This window comes from Aquarana catesbeiana, linkage group LG06 (genome assembly GCF_042186555.1).
Source record: "Aquarana catesbeiana isolate 2022-GZ linkage group LG06, ASM4218655v1, whole genome shotgun sequence".
NCBI lineage: Eukaryota > Metazoa > Chordata > Amphibia > Anura > Ranidae > Aquarana > Aquarana catesbeiana.
Window position 1 is genome coordinate 244,656,475 of NC_133329.1, and position 17,130 is coordinate 244,673,604.

The 17,130-nt window shown below is 44.4% G+C and overlaps 1 long non-coding RNA gene across 1 annotated transcript; it reads right to left on the minus strand.

Moving 5' to 3' along the window:
- Nucleotides 1–3,676: 3,676 nt before the first annotated feature.
- On the minus strand, nt 3,677–8,727 carry LOC141147723 (uncharacterized). Its single transcript, XR_012245120.1, has 2 exons — nt 8,639–8,727; nt 3,677–4,046 (listed from the first exon to the last, which is right to left on the minus strand). It is a non-coding gene; the product is annotated as an uncharacterized lncRNA (long non-coding RNA).
- Between the last annotated feature and the right edge of the window lie 8,403 nt (nt 8,728–17,130).

A 17,130-nucleotide genomic window follows, 5' to 3' on the forward strand; every position in this document is an offset into this window, starting at 1 on the left:
CATTCAGATGCTTGGAGTGGCATTCAAACTGGTCTAGGCAGGTTTTATATACACATGAGATGAAGAAGTCAAAGAAATGACAGTTGATTATTTACAGAGTAGTAACTGACTGTATGTCCAGATGTGGTCAACATGTGACCTTGAAGGACAGGTACAAGCTTAGGCAATTAGGAACTCCTTCAAGTGTTAACGGGGCTTTAATCAGTAATCAGCTTAATTGCTGAGGCTGCCTTATTTTTCACATCACATCGCAAAATTATAATAAGCTTTAGCCTAGGTTCACACTGACAGCGGGAGGAAATCGGGTGAGTTCAGCTGAACTCGCCCGATTACATTCCCGCATGTCAGTCCCGACTTTGGGGGCGATTTCAGAAACATCTGTGCGGGTTGCTGCACAGATGTCTATGGAAATCACACCCCGAAGCTGCCTAAAGTAATACTTTTGGGAATCGGTGTGGCGCCGCACCGATTCAGACGGTGCCATTGCTGGCAATTGCCGCCGATTTGGCATGCGATTTGACATATCAAATCGCATGCCAAATCGTTTGAATGTGAACCTAGGCTTAGACAGAAATGACCTTTAAAATAAAATAGTAAATTATACAGTAAATGTTTCAGGAAGAAATTAACTTGAAACTAGAATAGTTTAAAAAAAGTAGAGGACAAACCATCTCAAAGTCACATGTAATCTTATATATATAATATATATATATACACTTATCATGTGACGTGTGCTAGAGTTACATTATCCTGACGCCCTTCCCAGCATCTTAGAAATGCCAAGAGTGGATTGAATGTTCATAATGCAGCACATGTTCCACAGGCAATGTACGGACACACAAAAAAAAATTGCTAGATAGGAAAAGGAATTTTTTGGCACAAGAACTTTACCTCCTAACAATCTAGCAATCTGTTTTGCACCAGAACAGACCTGGCTGTTCTGGCTGTTTTTGCGCATGTTAACTTGTGTTTTTTGTGCATTAACTGGTGTCTCATTAAGGCAGTACATTTAAATGAATGTGCTGCATAATCACCAGAATGGAGGAAAAACCAGACATGCGCCATTTTTTAAAGCAGTGCACCACAACTCATGGAGGTGCTTTACTGTGTGTTGTGGTGCTCTGCAATTAGGGATGCCAACTCATTCCTTTAAACCCGAACACATAATATTTACACAAGTTCTGATGCTAATTTAATGCAGATAATGCACAAAGTGAGTTTAATTGCCAGCTTAATCAGCCAGAGAACCTGTGTAATTAATATGTGTTTGGGTTTAAAGGGATGAGTATCTGCAATGCATATATATCAGAGGTACATTGGTTTAACCGGTTCCCGACCTTGTCACGTAGATATACTGCGGCACAATGACTATCCTGGGCGAAATCCTGTAAGGGTGCGTTCTACCTTTTTTCGGCCACCAGAGGGCGCATGCGCACGCTGCACGGCGGGGGACCCGATTCGTGTGGCTGGCAGGCACGATCGCCGCCAGCCACGCGCGTTTGAGTGCACGAGCACCGGCACAGGGATTTGTGTGTGTGAACACACAAATCCCTGTGCTGTCAGAGGAGAGGAGCCATATCGTTTGTTCCTAAGTAGGAAAAACGATATGGCTCCTCTCCTAGTCAATCCTATCCCCATACAGTTACAACACACTGAGGGAACACACAATTAACCCCTTGATCCCCCCCTAGTGTTAACCCCTTCCCTGCCAGTGACATTTACACAGTAATCGGTGCATTTTTATAACACTGATCGCTGTATAAATGCCAGTGGTCCCAAAAAAAGTGTCAAAAGTCTCCGATCTGTCCGTCGCAATGTCGCAGTACTGCTAAAAATCGCAAATCACCGCCATTACTAGTAAAAAAAAAAAATAAGAAAAATGCCATCTTTCCCATAGTTTGCAGACGCTATAACTTTTGCGAAAACGAATCAATGTACGCTTTTTGCATTTTTTTTACCAAAAATATGTAGAAGAATATATTGGCCTACACTGATGAAGAAATTCGTTTTTTTTTTTTTTTTAAATTGGGGGATATTTATTATAGCAAAAGCTAAAAAATATTGTGTTTTTTTTCTAAATTTTTTGTTTATAGCGCAAAAAATAAAAACCGCAGAGGTGATCAAATACCACCAAAAGAAAGCTCTTTTTGTGGGAAAAAGAGGATGCAAATTTCATTTGGGTACAGCATCGAACGACAGCGCAATTGTCAGTTAAAGAGACGCAGTGCCAAATTGTAAAAAGTGCTCTGGTCAGGAAGGGGGTAAAATCTTCAGGGCCAGAAGCGGTTAATGCATTTGGGTGCCATTGACAATGAATGTATGGTGTTTTTCCTTTTTTAAGAGGACCCCAAAATAGAGTGTCTATACCTGATTTTTCTCATCTGGGATTAGAGCCCTTTCACACTAGGGCGGTTTGCAGGCGCTATTGCGCTAATTATAGCGCCTGCAAACCGACCCGAAAGTGCCGCTGCTTTGTATCCAGTCTTTGAAACTGGAGCGGTGCGCTGGCAGGACGGTAAAAAAAGTCCTGCTAGCAGCATCTTCGGAGCGGTGAAGGAGCGGAGTATATACCGCTCCTTTACCGCTCCTGCCCATTGAAATCAATGGGACGGCGCGGCTATACCGACGGCAAAGCGCCTCTGCAGAGGCGCTTTGCGGTGGTTTTTAACCCTTTCTCGGCTGCTAGCGGGGGGGGGGGTAAAACCGCCCCGCTAGCGGCCGCATACCGACGGTAAACCGCCGCTAATAGTAGCGGCGTTTTACCTCCGCCCCCGCCCCAGTGTGAAAGGGCCCTTACTTGACCCATGGATCTACTAAATGACAAGAATATGAGGTTTATGGAGTTTTTTTACATATTTTGCTGGTATTATACATTTGAATGTTGGTGAATCACAATGGAGTTAGGCCTCTTTCACAAGGGCAGCCAGGAGGTGGTAAAATACAGACATCTCTAGTCTCCCAGAAGGTGCCGGAGACTCCCGCATTTCTGCGGTGGCTCCCGCACACCCACATAAACTGTGTTTACTCTGCTCAGCTTATGAATGGACAGGAGCCTCTTTCTCCTGTTCATTCATCTTTAGTGCTGAGAAAGGGACTGGGGAATGTGTCCTCAGTCCCTTTGTCTGTCTCAAAGGGGAGATGTCAGGGGTCTGTTTAGACCAAAAATAAAAAATAAAACATTGTAAAAAAATTCTAAAAAATGAAAAAGTGTAAAAAAAAAAAATTAAAAAATGCATTGCGAAAAAAAATTAAAAACTAATTAAATGTAAAAAAATCAATTATTAAAAGTAAAAAAACTACTGACACTGTTCACTGCCACCCACCCCCGACACCCTTCTCCAGAAGCACTGCGAAAAAATATTGAGAAAGTGATTTAAATAATATTTTGCCGTGATGGGGGGCAGTGGACGATTTTTGCAAGTTGTGATGTCTAAAAAAAACATGGTTTACAGTTTACCTGTAAAATTCTTTTCTTTGAAGTATATCACGGGACACAGAGCCATAGTAGTTACTATGTGGGTTATAGGCCACCTTCAGGTGGTGGACACTGGCACGCCCTAAATTAAAAAGTGCACTCCCTATATAACCCCTCCCACTGGGGGGTGTACCTCAGTTTTGTAGCAAAGCAATACACGTATATACCTGTCAGAAACCATGAACCAGGCCAAGACAAAAGTACAGTGAAATCACACTTGTTTATTAATAAAAATAAAAATGTAAATAGAGTAAGCGTAGTCAAAGCATAGCCAGAGTCCAGTAACCGGATCGGGTAGTCAGCCAAGCCAGAGTTCAGTAACTAGATCGGGTAATCAGCCAAGCCAGAGTTTAGTAAACAGATCGGGTAATCAGCCAGGCCAGAAGTCAGGGATCCAAGTAGAGGAACAGCAAGCAGGATAAGGAACCAGAAGGGATGTCAGCAAGCCAGTCTTTAAACAGGAACACAGGAGATGGTTTCTTGTGATGTGACCAAGGCGAAGGCAGGAAAGACGTGAGCTGGACGTCTTTAAGTAGGCGGGACTGACGAGCAGATCCACAACAGCTGGTAACTGTGGAGAGAGAAGAGAGCAGGCAATTAGCCAACAGCTGAGCGGCCAGCTCAGAGAAGGAAGGGCTGAGCCAGCCCTGACAATACCAAAGAAGGGAGGGACCTCTGTGTCCCGTGATGTACTTCAAAGAAAAGGATTTTACAGGTAAGCTGTTATAAAAATCATATTTTCTTATCGTACATCACGGGACACAGAGCCATAGTAGTAGTCTCCCTCCTTTCAGTTGGCATTGCAATGTCCCATTGCAATGCCAACTGAAAGGAGGGAGATACAACAAAAAGAGGGGACCAAAAGACTAGAGGACTCATACTGCAGTCTGCAGTACACTGCACCCAAAGCCGGTATCCTCATGATCTTTTATATCTACTTGATAGAATCTGGTAAATGTATGGACTGAAGACCAAGTTGCGGCCTTGCAGATCTGAGCCATGGAGGCTTGGTAATGCACTGCCCAAGAAGCACTAACAGCCCTGGTGGAGTACGCTTTAATATGAAAAGGAGGAATTTTCCTCTTTAAACCATAAGCTTGAACAATCACTTGACGAATCCATTTGGAAATACTAGAAATACTTTTAGGACCATCTGGCAACACAAACAAAACATCTGTTTTACAAATCTGAGCGCTCACTTTCAAATAGACCTTGACCGCTCTCACCACATCAAGAGAATGTAGGGACCTCTCTTCCACAGAACAAGGTTCTGGAAAAAATGAAGGCAGAACAATACCCTGGTTTAAATGAAAACCTGACACTACCTTCGGTAGGAATTTAGGATGAGGCCGCAATACAACCTTATCCTTATGAATAATCAAATATGGCTCATTACAAGAAAGAGCAGCCAACTCTGATACTCTTCCTGCAGAAGATATGGCAATCAAGAAAATTATTTTTCCTCGTCAAGAGGACCAAGGGAATATCTTGTATTGGCTCAAAAGGCTGCTTCTGTAAAGCCGACAGGACTAAATTTAAGTCCCAAGGGTTCAGGGGTGACCTGACTGGAGGATTAATCCGCGTTACCCCCTGAATAAAGTTATGAACCAGAGAGTGTGAAGCAAGTGGTTGTTGAAAAAACACAGATAAAGCCGACATCTGGCCTTGACAATACTCAAGGCCAGCTTAATTTCTAATCCTATCTGTAGGAATTCAAGGATCCTACGTATGACATATTTCCTGGGGTGCCCACCCCTGGATTTACACCAGGAGACATATGCCTTCCAGACTCTATAGCAGGGATCTGCAATTAGCGGACCTCCAAATGTTGCAAAACTACAAGACCCATCATGCTCTGCCTCTGGGTGTCATGCTTGTGGCTGGCAGAGTCTTGCTATGCCTCATGGGACTTGTAGTTCTGCAACAGCTGGAGGTCCGCTAATTGCATATCCCTGCTCTATAGTATATGACTCTGGAGGCCGGCTTCCTAGCAGTAACCAAGTAGAAACTACTGAAGCTAGCAGCCCGCGGTCTTTTAGAATGTGGGTCTCAAAAGCCAAACCGCTAAATTTAGCGTTTGTAAGGTAGGATGGAATACCGGACCTTGCGTGAGAAGGTCTGGCCATAGCGGTAGGGTCCAAGGGTCCCCTACTGCCATCTTTATGATCTCGGCAAACCAAGATCTCCTGGGCCACACTGGGGCCACAACAATCATTACCTTCCCTTCTTGCTTGATCCTGCGAGAAGGCACAGAAGCAGCAGAACAGGAGGGAATGCATAGATCAGTGAAAAAAGTTGTCAATCTTGTTGCTGAACCTGGACGCAAACAGAACTCCCCATTTTTGGCATATTGACAGAAAGATGTTGAGGTGAAGGGACCATTCTTGGGAATGTTGTTTTCCCAAGATAGAACATGATTCACCTCTCTCTGGGCTGCACGACCTCTCATGCCCCCTTGGTGATTGATATGGGCCACAGCTGTGGCATTGTCGGATTGGATCCTGACAGGACAATTCCCTAGTCTGAGCGTCCAGGCCTCCAGGGCTAGGCGTACTGCCCGAATCTCTAAAATATTGATGGGCAAGGTCATCTCTGATTTGGACCATTTCCCTTGGACAGACGCTTCTTTCAGTACTGCTCCCCAGCCCAGAAGGCTGGCATCTGTTGTTACCACTTTCCAGGTAACTGGTAGAAAGGATTTTCCTTTTTAAATATTTTGTGGTATTAACCACCACTTGAGGCTCTGGCGCACCTTGGGGGATCAACGCTTTGGGAATTCCAGAGCTTGGACCTTCTTGTTCCAAGTTGGCAGGATACTGTTTTGCAGCAGTCTTGAATGAAACTGTGCATAAGGAACGGCCTTGAAAGAAGCCACCATCTTTCCCAACAATTTCATGCAAAGTCGAATAGAAGGATTCTTCTTTGTTTTGATAAACTGAATTAGTTCCCTTATGGAACTGATCCTTTCCTGGGGCAAAAACACCCTCTTCTGAGCTGTATCTATGATCAGCCTTAAGTACTGCAATCTCCTTGATGGTTTTAAGGAGGATTTTTCTTGGTTGAGAATCCAACCTAGGTATTCCAGGTAGCTGACTGTGGTGACCAAAGTTTGGTTTAAGCGGGCTACCGATTGATCTATCAAGAGTAGATCGTCTAAGTAGGCTAGTATCGTTATACCTTGAGCCCCTAACCTGGCTAAAGGAGGAGCCAGGACCTTTGTAAACACTCGAGGTGCAGTAGCTAGACCGAAGGCAGAGCTACAAACTGGAATGAAGATTTTCTACCTTGCAGCGTAGAAATTTCTGGTGAGCGGGGAAAATCGGCACATGGAGAAAAGCATTCTTGATGTCGATTGACGCCAGAAGTTCTCCCCCTTGTAGGATGGAGACTACTGATCGGATTGACTCCATGCGAAAAGAATGGATATTCAAAAACCAGTTTAGATTTTTGAGATCTAAATTGGGTCTGACATCCCCGTTTGGCTTTGGAACCGTGAAAAGGTTTTAATAAAAACCCTAATCCTTGCTCTTCCAAGGGGACCACCGATATCACTCTTTGAGACAAGAGATGATTCAAAGCTAGAGAGAGAGACTTCTTTTTTCACTGGATCTCTGGGAATGTTTGATCTGAGAAAACAAGGAGACGGGAACCCTCGGAACTCTAGTTTGTAACCTAGAGAAATTGCGGAAGCCACCCGTCTGTCTTGACATTGTTCCTGCCAGACCCTTGAAAACTGTATAAGCCTTCCCCCCACTCTTGAGCGAGCGGGGGTTCCCCTTCATAAAGAGGCTTTAGTATTTTGTTTTGTGGGTTTCCTCCCCCAGGTCCTCTTTTGGTCCTGGGACTGACTCCTGACGGTGGAGGCCATCGTGACTGACTTAAACTTCTTTTTAACCAGTAAAAGTGAACTTTTCTCACTAGAAATTCTTTGGATATACCTATCCAGATCGTCTCCAAATAACCGTTCACCATGAAATGGGAAACTGGCCAGGAACTTTTGCATGGCGCTTTGGCTGACCAATTTATCAACCATAGGATTCTACGCACATGTACCCGCCCTAGCATGAGCCGTGAGGCCTGGAGAATAGAATCTTTCATAGCGTCTACTGTAAAACATAACGCTTCTGATATCCAGGCCAAATCTTGGGCCTGCTGATCAGGAATAATCCTGAGTACCTCCATAAACTGGTCTTTTAAGGACGGAGATACTCTGATCGCTGCCAGCGCAGGCTGAACCTGCGAGCGAAATATAGCTTTTAAAAAGGAATTCCAACTTCTTATCTGTTGGATCCTTTAGCATATGAGCATTGTCTACTGGACAAGTCAGGTACAGAGGATATAGCAGCGTCAACTGCTGGAAATCCCCATTTCTTATAGAACTCTTCCTCCATAGGATAAAGTATTGAAAACTTTTTTGGAGGAAAAAACTGTTTATCTGGGTGCTCCCACTCAGAATACATAAGCTTTTCTAAGGTTTTTCGGACATCAGCCTCTTCCTGGTCCCTTGAGAGAAATTCGTCATCTCTCGCCCCTTGTTCCTCAGCATGAGGGTCCTGAGCAATGGACAGGGACCTGTTTATGCTTATTTCCACTCTGGGATGCGATTAAAGCATCAATTTTTTGCTCCAAACTTAGAATGGTTGGAGAAAAAACCTCCTTAGTCATATATACAGGGGCTGCAATGCTAAAAGCAGCTGTAACACTTGCCCCTCCTGATGGCAAATTCTGACCAGCCATATTACTCTCTGGGGGGGGATGCCATCATTTCTGAGATGGGTCTAGGCTTCCTAGTGACTAGTCTTTCTAGAGCCCCTTTTTTGAGGTGATTTTAACCTCCCTTCTGACCATAGCCCGATGCACAAAGCAGAGATACTACCAGAAGGAATGCATGCATTGCTTGAGCAATAGTCCAGCTCTGCTGCTGCCATTAATGCTCAGCCTGATGCAGTAGTAAATGTGTCAAAGGAATGCCTGTGTCACCAAACCTCATATATACCTTCGCTCTTGTGTCCCTCCGCAGCTTGCCAGCAACAGTGGTGCCTTTAAAACATATATTCCCCGCACTGGTCGTTGGAGGACCCCAACGCCAGGCTAAGCCCCCCCCCGTCACTACAGTCCTTCCTCTCTCCTTTCAAAAGAAAAGCTTTTCTGGCGCAGACTTACCGGAGGTCTGCTGCCAACCGGAGGAAGAGAAAACTGCTGTTTCCTGGACACATTGTGGGCTTTCTGAGAAGCATGAGACCTAAGTGCTCTATACAGCCCCCAGTGGTGACACATAGGCATGACAACATTTACTAATTAAAGGAGACATTCATAAGAACATTTTGAAAATTTCTTGGAAAAACTCCACTTACCTTTACGGCCGCAGGGTTTTCTGTGGTAAACCAACAGACCCAATCTTCACCCTTCACGGTGGGTTCCGTTAAACCTTCAGGAGCTGGGGATCCTTGAGGAAACCCACAATCCTGGACCTGTAATATCACCACCGCCAGTAAAACGTTATGCCCTTAATACCAAAAAGTACTGGATCCTAGGGTCCAGCTCTCTAAAAAGAGAGGCGTTAAAGGCAAGACCTTGTTTCTGTGGATACGAGGCCCAGGTACCATTCAATTTGGCCAAAAAGACACTTTGAATGGATCCAGCTGCATGGCTAGCCCCAGCAAGGATTGCTCCAGTGGAGCTCAGCACAGCACATCTTTACTCGTGACCAACACCTTAGACACTGGCGAAAAAACTGAGGTACTCCCCCCAGTGGGAGGGGTTATATAGGGAGAGCACTTTTTAATTCAGGGCGTGCTAGTGTCCATCACCTGAAGAAGGCCTATAACCCACATAGAAACTACTATGGCTCTGTGTCCCGTGATGTACAGTAAGAAAAACAGGCGGTTGAGCATTGGTTTTCCTATCCCCTGATTACCAACCTTAAATTTTCTCGTCCATAACACCACCCACCCTCATCAAAACCTGTGAAACCAATAAATTGATACGACTAATATGGGAAATAGAGCACATGTAAGGGGGGGCTGTTGGAGGTGAGTAGGAGGTATAGTTGGGGCCGCAAAAAAAAAAAAAAAAAATTGAACTGGCCTTAGGGAATTGTCACCCCATCACTCATTTGTTTTTAAATTAATTATATTCTTAATAGAGGACTTTAATTAAGTACATGTCTCTCTGGGTCTGGTTTGCTGGTTCTGTTCTGTGACTTATATTAAAGAGGAAGTAAACTTCCATCTTTAAGTTTTACCTATAGGTAAGCCTATAATAAGGCTTACCTATAGGTAGTGTAAATATCTCCAAAACATGCACAGTTTAGGATATATTTACTGTACATGCTTCCAGTGAAATCCCTGGCGCATGCGTTCTGAAGGAACGGCCACCCGTGCCATTTCTTCAGAGCCCTGTGTCGTGACCAATGGGCCCCGCTCGCATGCGCTGGAGTGATGTCATCGCGGCTCGAAGACCGGGTGAAGATGGATGGCGTCTCCAACTATGACATCACATTGCTGGAAGGCTTCATTTTGAGGTAAGTTTCACCTCAAATGCATATTAGCACATTATGCCTTTGCCTTGCAGGTAAGAAAAAAAAATGCAGCAATTTACAACCATTTTAAAAGCTGCTGCTGTTGCTAGGAGAATTGACCTCAGCTGCTGGGTAGATCTTCAGTCAGCTGTGCGCTGGATTGGTGACAAATCTTTTGACTGGAAACATCTGGCCAGTGAGTGTAACCTTTCAGCATTTACCTAAGGTCTGTCATCAGGACTCACCTGGGGATTATCTTGAGCCTTCCTTTTGGATCTTTTGATTTGACCTCTCCCACCCTCACCTTTGCTTTATTCTTTCCCCGTAGTCCATCTTTATGGGGTACAGTGATTGGTAAACAGTTTTTGGCTTGGTCTGTAATCAGAGGAGCAGTGATTATTTGCTTTGTTTTGCTCAGGGTTTCACAGGCTGGGAGTTTGTTTCCCCCTGCCTCTAGGAGAAGGTGGTCTTGGCCTGGAGGAGATTGTCTTGTTCCCTATGAGGGACAGATCAGTGAGCTGCAGGGGTTCAGGGGGCTGCTTGCCCTTGAGGCATTTCTGGACTAATTGCCAAGCTTTACTATGCATGGATCAAGCCTAAGGAGATGTCTGTTCAGGGACTTGTGAGACTTTAAAGGATAAGTTCACCTTTGGGAACATGTTACATATGTTCCATCTATTTTTAGGGTGGAAAATATAACATGTTCTCAATGCTGCCTGGTCGTCGTCCCCCCCCCACTCCTGTGACAGCAGTACGTGGGAGAAGATCCCCTTACTAGCTGTCGGTTTTTTAAATCAGCGTGCGGGGTTCCAAGAGGGCACACAGATACACTGACAGGTCTGCAGGAGACCTGTATGGCACCAGCTAGTGCAATGCTTTACAGGCTCCAAAAATAAAATAAAGTAAATAAATGCACATTTTTTACCTGCAAAAAAATTTGCATTTATTTTATTTTTTTTAAATGTGAACTTATTTTTTAACTGCTCCGCAACGTATCTCATGGTCCCTAGCTGTGAGATTTAATAGGAAGGTTTGTCGTTAAGGGAAAGAGTGAGAGGCCCACATCCCTAATTTGGTACACAGAACTAGAAAAACCCTGTGAATGGGACTTTTAAGAGCATCAACCCCTACAGTAATATATAAAAGAGTATATTTTATTGAACAAAGTTAAAAATGTATTCCATAACAAAATGCAATAAAGATGCAGTTAACAGATAACCATTTGATCAGTAAAAAATGATTTTGATGAAGACAGTAATAGCCTGACGCATTTACAATTTCAAACTAATTTTAGCCTTTTCTACTTTAGGGGCAATTAAATGTCAAAGGATAGTTATCTATAATACAGAAAACAGCATTAAAATCATTTTAACACAATTTGTATTGAATGAGAATGTATAGGTACAGTACCTTGAAAAAGTATTCATACCTCTTGAAATTTTCCACATTTTGTCATGTTACAACCAAAAACGTAAATGTATTTTATTGGGATTTTATGTGATAGACCAACACAAAGTGGCAAATAATTGTGAAGTGGAAGGAAAATGATAAATGATTTTCAAAATATTTTACAAATACAGTAAATATGTGAAAAGTGTGACGTGCATTTGTATTCAGCCACCCTGAGTCAATACTTTGTAGAACAACCTTTCGATGTAATTACAGCTGCAAGTCTTTTTGGTATGTCTCTCTACCACTTTTGCGCATCTAGAGAGTGAAATTTTTGCCCATTCTTCTTTGCAAAAAAGCTCAAGCTTTGTCAGATTGGAAGGAGAGCAACTGTGAACAGCAATATTCAAGTTTTGCCTCAGATTCTTAATTGGATTTAGATCTGGACTTTGACTGAGCTATTCCAACACATGAATATGCTTTGATCTAAACCATTTCATTGTAGCTCTGGCTGTATGTTTAGGGTTGTTGTCCTGCTGGAAGGTGACCTCTACCCCAGTCTCAGGTCTTTTGCAGACTATAACAGATTGCCCTGTATTTGGCTCCATCCATCTTCCCATCAACTCTGACCAGCTTCCCTGTCCCGGCTGAAGAAAAGCATCCTCACAACATGATGCTGCCACCACCATGTTTCACGGTGGGAATTGTGTGTTCTGGGTGATGTGCAGTTTTAGTTTTCCGCCACACATAGTGTTATGCTTTTAGGTCAAAAAGTTCAATTTTGGTCCCATCTGACCAGAGCACCTTCTTCCACATGTTTGCTGTGTCCTTCATTGGCTTCTTGCAAACTGCAAACGAAACTTCTCATGGCTTTTTTTCTTGCCACTCTTCCATAAAGGCCAGATTTGTGGATTGCATGACTAATAGTTGTCCTGTGAACAGATTCTCCCACCTGAGCTGTGGATCTCTGCAGCTCCTCTAGAGTTTCCATGGACCTCTTGGCTGCTTCTCTGATTAATGCTCTCCTTACCTGGCCTGTCCGTTTAGGTGGACGGCCATGTCTTGGTAGGTTTGCAGTTGTACTATATTCTTTCTAATGGTGGATGATGGATCGAACAGTGGTCCGTGGGATATATTTTTATAACTTTGCCCTGGTTTACACTTCACAACTTTATCCCTGGTGTGTTCCTTGGCCTTCATGATGCTGTTTGTTCACTAAGGTTCTCTAACAAACCTCTGAGGGCGTCACAGAACAGCTGTATTAAATTACACACAGGTGCACTCTATTTACTAATTAAGTGACTTCTGAAGGCAACTGGTTCCATTAGATTTTAGTTAGGGGTATCAAAGTAAAGGGGGCTGAATACAAATGCACGCCACACTTTTCAAATATTTATTTGTAAAAAGTTGGAAGACCATTTATCATTTTCCTTCCACTTTACAATTATGTGCCACTTCGTGTTGGTCTATCACATAAAATCCCAATAAAATACATTTACGTTTTTGTTTGTAACATGAAAAAATGTAGAAACTGTCAAGGGGTATGAATAGTTTTTCAAGGCACTGTACAATACAATTCAATACAGGAGGAATCAGAGGGCCCTGCTTTGTACAGCTTACAATCTAAAAGGGAGGGTCAAGTGATACAAAAGGTAAAACATGTGGGGATTGGGCTGATGGAGAAAACAAAAGCACAGTTGTTAGGTGGATGCAGTATAAGCTTCACTGAGGAGTAGAGTTTTCAGGAATTGCCTAAAAGTGGACAGCGTAGAAAATAGTCAGACAGATTGGGGTAGGAAGTTCCAGAGGATGGGAGAGGCTCGGGAGAAGACCTGGAGGCGGGCATGGGAGGAGGTGACAAGGGAGCTAGAGAGCAGGAGGTCTTGGGAGGAATGAAGAGAACGTTTTGGTTGAGATTTTGAGACTAGGTTAGTGATGTAGCTGGGACAGAGCTGTGGATGACTTTGTGAGTTGTTAGTTTTTTTCATTTAAGTTGTTGGGGGAATGGAAACCAGTGGAGGGATTGGCAAAGGGAGGTAGCAGACAATGTACTATTAGTAAAGGTGGATGAGTCTAGCAGCTGCACTGATGATGGACTGGAGGGGGGATAGCCTATGTAAAGGTAATCCAATGACAAGGGAGTTGCAGTAGTTGAGGTAAGAGATAACCAGGCAGTGAATTGAGGTATACTGTAATTTGGAGATGTTGCTGAGGTTGAGGTGGAAAACTTTTGACATTTTTTGGATGTGTGGCTGAAAGGAGAGTTCAGAGTCCAGGACTACTCCTAGAACCCTGACATGTGGGGAAGGATTGAGTTGTGCCATCAATCTTGACAGAGAAGTCAGGGGAAGGGGCACGTGGGGGAGGAAATATTATGAGCTTGCTTATGAATAGATTGAGTTTGAGGAAGTGGTTTGACATCCAGACTAATATGTCTGTTAATAAATTAGTGATGCCTGAGGAGAGTGAATGAGTGGGCTGAGGGGTAGAAAGATAGATTTGGGTGCCATCAGTGTAGAAATTATATTGAAAGCCATGGGAGTCTATTAGCTGACTGAGGGAGGAGGTGTAGATCGAGAATAAGAGGTCCAATTACAGAACCTTGGGGCACCCGAGGGAAAAAAGGAAGAGGAGAGGAGGAGGTAGAACTGTAAGTGACACTGAAGATACGGTGGGATAGATAGGATCAGGGCCGGTGCATCCACTAGGCGAACTAGGCAGCCGCCTAGGGCGCACTGCCTCCGAGGGGCGCATCTGACCTTTGCCTCCCCCCTTCTTGTCACCCCCCAAGCTGCCAGCAGAGCCGCTGATAGGGGACCTAGACAGCAAGGAGTTCGGTGCGGGCGGGCGGGTGGTAGCCTTGCAGTGCGGTGTGCAGCTTCTCCCCTCTCCCTCCCATCGGCTTTCACATGCTGGAGGGAGAGGGACGTCTGTGTGAAAAGGCAGGCAGCCAATAGCACTGCTCTTCTGAGTGGGAGGGCGTGACTGCTAAGTTGATCCTCCTCCCACTACCTCCTTAGCCAATCAGATTGTCCAGCCCGCCACATTTGACCAGAAGTTGCTAGTGGCCAGAGCAGGGCGGGATGGAGAGGACCCGACATACCTGAGTATGAAGAAGGTATGAAATCAACCATGTCACAATGCTGGCTGCAGAAATGTATCAGTGTGTAGAATATGCAGTGATCACAGTGATTGAGGGATGACTTCCCCTCCATCCTCTCACACTGCTTCTTATCTGTGTTTTTATTTACACTGAACACAGGACAGGAGAATGCTGATTAGACTTCTGCAAGACACTGCAACTTCAGCTCTTTCTATAGCTATATGTGCTGAGTCCATCCATGATTTGTTTGACCTTTTATTTGTTATCTTTGAAGGCATTATCTGGTCAGGCTGGGAGCTTCTCAGACCTGTTAAACATTTACTGTCCTCCTGTACTTGAGAAATGACTGTTGGTAAATTTTTTTTGTTTTTTTGGCACATTGTTATATCTTGTAAACTACTGTTTACACAGTGCAGTGATCAATGTTTTTTCACACTGGTCACTGCTAGCCTAGGACACACTTGTACCATGTCTGCAGTCTCTGACCATCTCCTGTATCATGTCTGCAGTATCTGATCATCTCCTGTAGTATGTCTGCAGTCTCTGACCATCTCCTGTATTATGTCTGCAGTCTCTGACCATCTCCTGTATTATGTCTGCAGTCTCTGACCATCTCCTGTATCATGTCTGCAGTCTCTGATCATCTCCTGTATCATGTCTGCAGTCTCTGACATCTCCTGTACTATGTCTGCAGTCTCTGATCATCTCCTGTACTATGTCTGCAGTCTCTGACCATCTCCTGTACTATGTCTGCAGTCTCTGATCATCTCCTGTACTATGTCTGCAGTCTCTGATCATCTCCTGTACTATGTCTGCAGTCTCTGACTATCTCCTGTACCATGTCTGCAGTCTCTGACCATCTCCTGTATCAAGTCTGCAGTCTCTGACCATCTCCTGTATCATGTCTGCAGTCTCTGACCATCTCCTGTACTATGTATGCATTCTCTGATAATCTCCTGTATCATGTCTGCAGTCTCTGACCATCTCCTGTACTATATCTGCAGTCTCTGATCATCTCCTGTACTATGTCTGCAGTCTCTGACCATCTTCTGTACCATGTCTGCAGTCTCTAACCATCTCCTGTATCATGTCTGCAGTCTCTGATCATCTCCTGTATCATGTCTGCAGTCTCTGACCATCTCCTGTACTATGTCTGCAGTCTCTGACCATCTCCTGTACTATGTCTGCAGTCTCTGACCATCTCCTGTACTATGTATGCAGTCTCTGACCATCTCCTGTACTATGTCTGCAGTCTCTGACCATCTCCTGTACTATGTCTGCAGTCTCTGATCATCTCCTGTACTATGTCTGCAGTCTCTGCCAATCTCCTGTACTATGTCTGCAGTCTCTGATTATCTTCTGTACTATGTCTGCCTACTCTGACTATCTCCTGTATCATGTCTGCAGTCTCTGACCATCTCCTGTACTATGTCTGCAGTCTCTGGTCATCTCCTGTACTATGTCTGCAGTCTCAGACCATCTCCTGTTCCATGTCTGCAGTCTCTGATCATCTCTTGTTCCATGTCTGCAGTCTCTGACCATCTCCTGTACTATGTCTGCAGTCTCTGACCATCTCCTGTAGTATGTCTGCAGTCTCTGACCATCTCCTGTATCATGTCTGCAGTCTCTGATCATCTCCTGTATCATGTCTGCAGTCTCTGACCATCTCCTGTACTATGTCTGCAGTCTCTGACCATCTCCTGTACTATGTCTGCAGTCTCTGATCATCTCCTGTACTATGTCTGCAGTCTCTGCCAATCTCCTGTACTATGTCTGCAGTCTCTGATTATCTTCTGTACTATGTCTGCCTACTCTGACTATCTCCTGTATCATGTCTGCAGTCTCTGACCATCTCCTGTACTATGTCTGCAGTCTCTGGTCATCTCCTGTACTATGTCTGCAGTCTCTGACCATCTCCTGTTCCATGTCTGCAGTCTCTGATCATCTCTTGTTCCATGTCTGCAGTCTCTGACCATCTCCTGTACTATGTCTGCAGTCTCTGACCATCTCCTGTAGTATGTCTGCAGTCTCTGACCATCTCCTGTACTATGTCTGCAGTCTCTGATCATCTCCTGTACTATGTCTGCAGTCTCTGACCATCTCCTGTTCCATGTCTGCAGTCTCTGATCATCTCCTGTACTATGTCTGCAGTCTCTGATCATCTCCTGTAGTATGTATGCAGTCTCTGACCATCTCCTGTATCATGTCTGCAGTCTCTGACCATCTCCTGTACTATGCCTGCAGTCTCTGACCATCTCCTGTATCATGTCTGTAGTCTCTGACCATCTCCTGTACTATGTACATAGTCTCTGATCATCTCCTGTACTATGTCTGCAGTCCAGATCATCTCCTGTACTATGTCTGCAGTCTCTGACCATCTCCTGTATCATGTCTGCAGTCTCTGACCATCTCCTGTATCATGTCTGTAGTCTCTGACCATCACCTGTACTATGTACGCAGTCTCTGACCATCTCCTGTTCCATGTCTGCAGTCTCTGATCATCTCCTGTAGTATGTAGGCAGTATCTGACCATCTCTTCTATCATGTCTGCAGTCTCTGATCATCTCCTGTACTATGTCTGCAGTCTCTGACCATCTCCTGTACTATGTCTGCAGTCTCTGATCATCTCCTGTTCCATGTCTG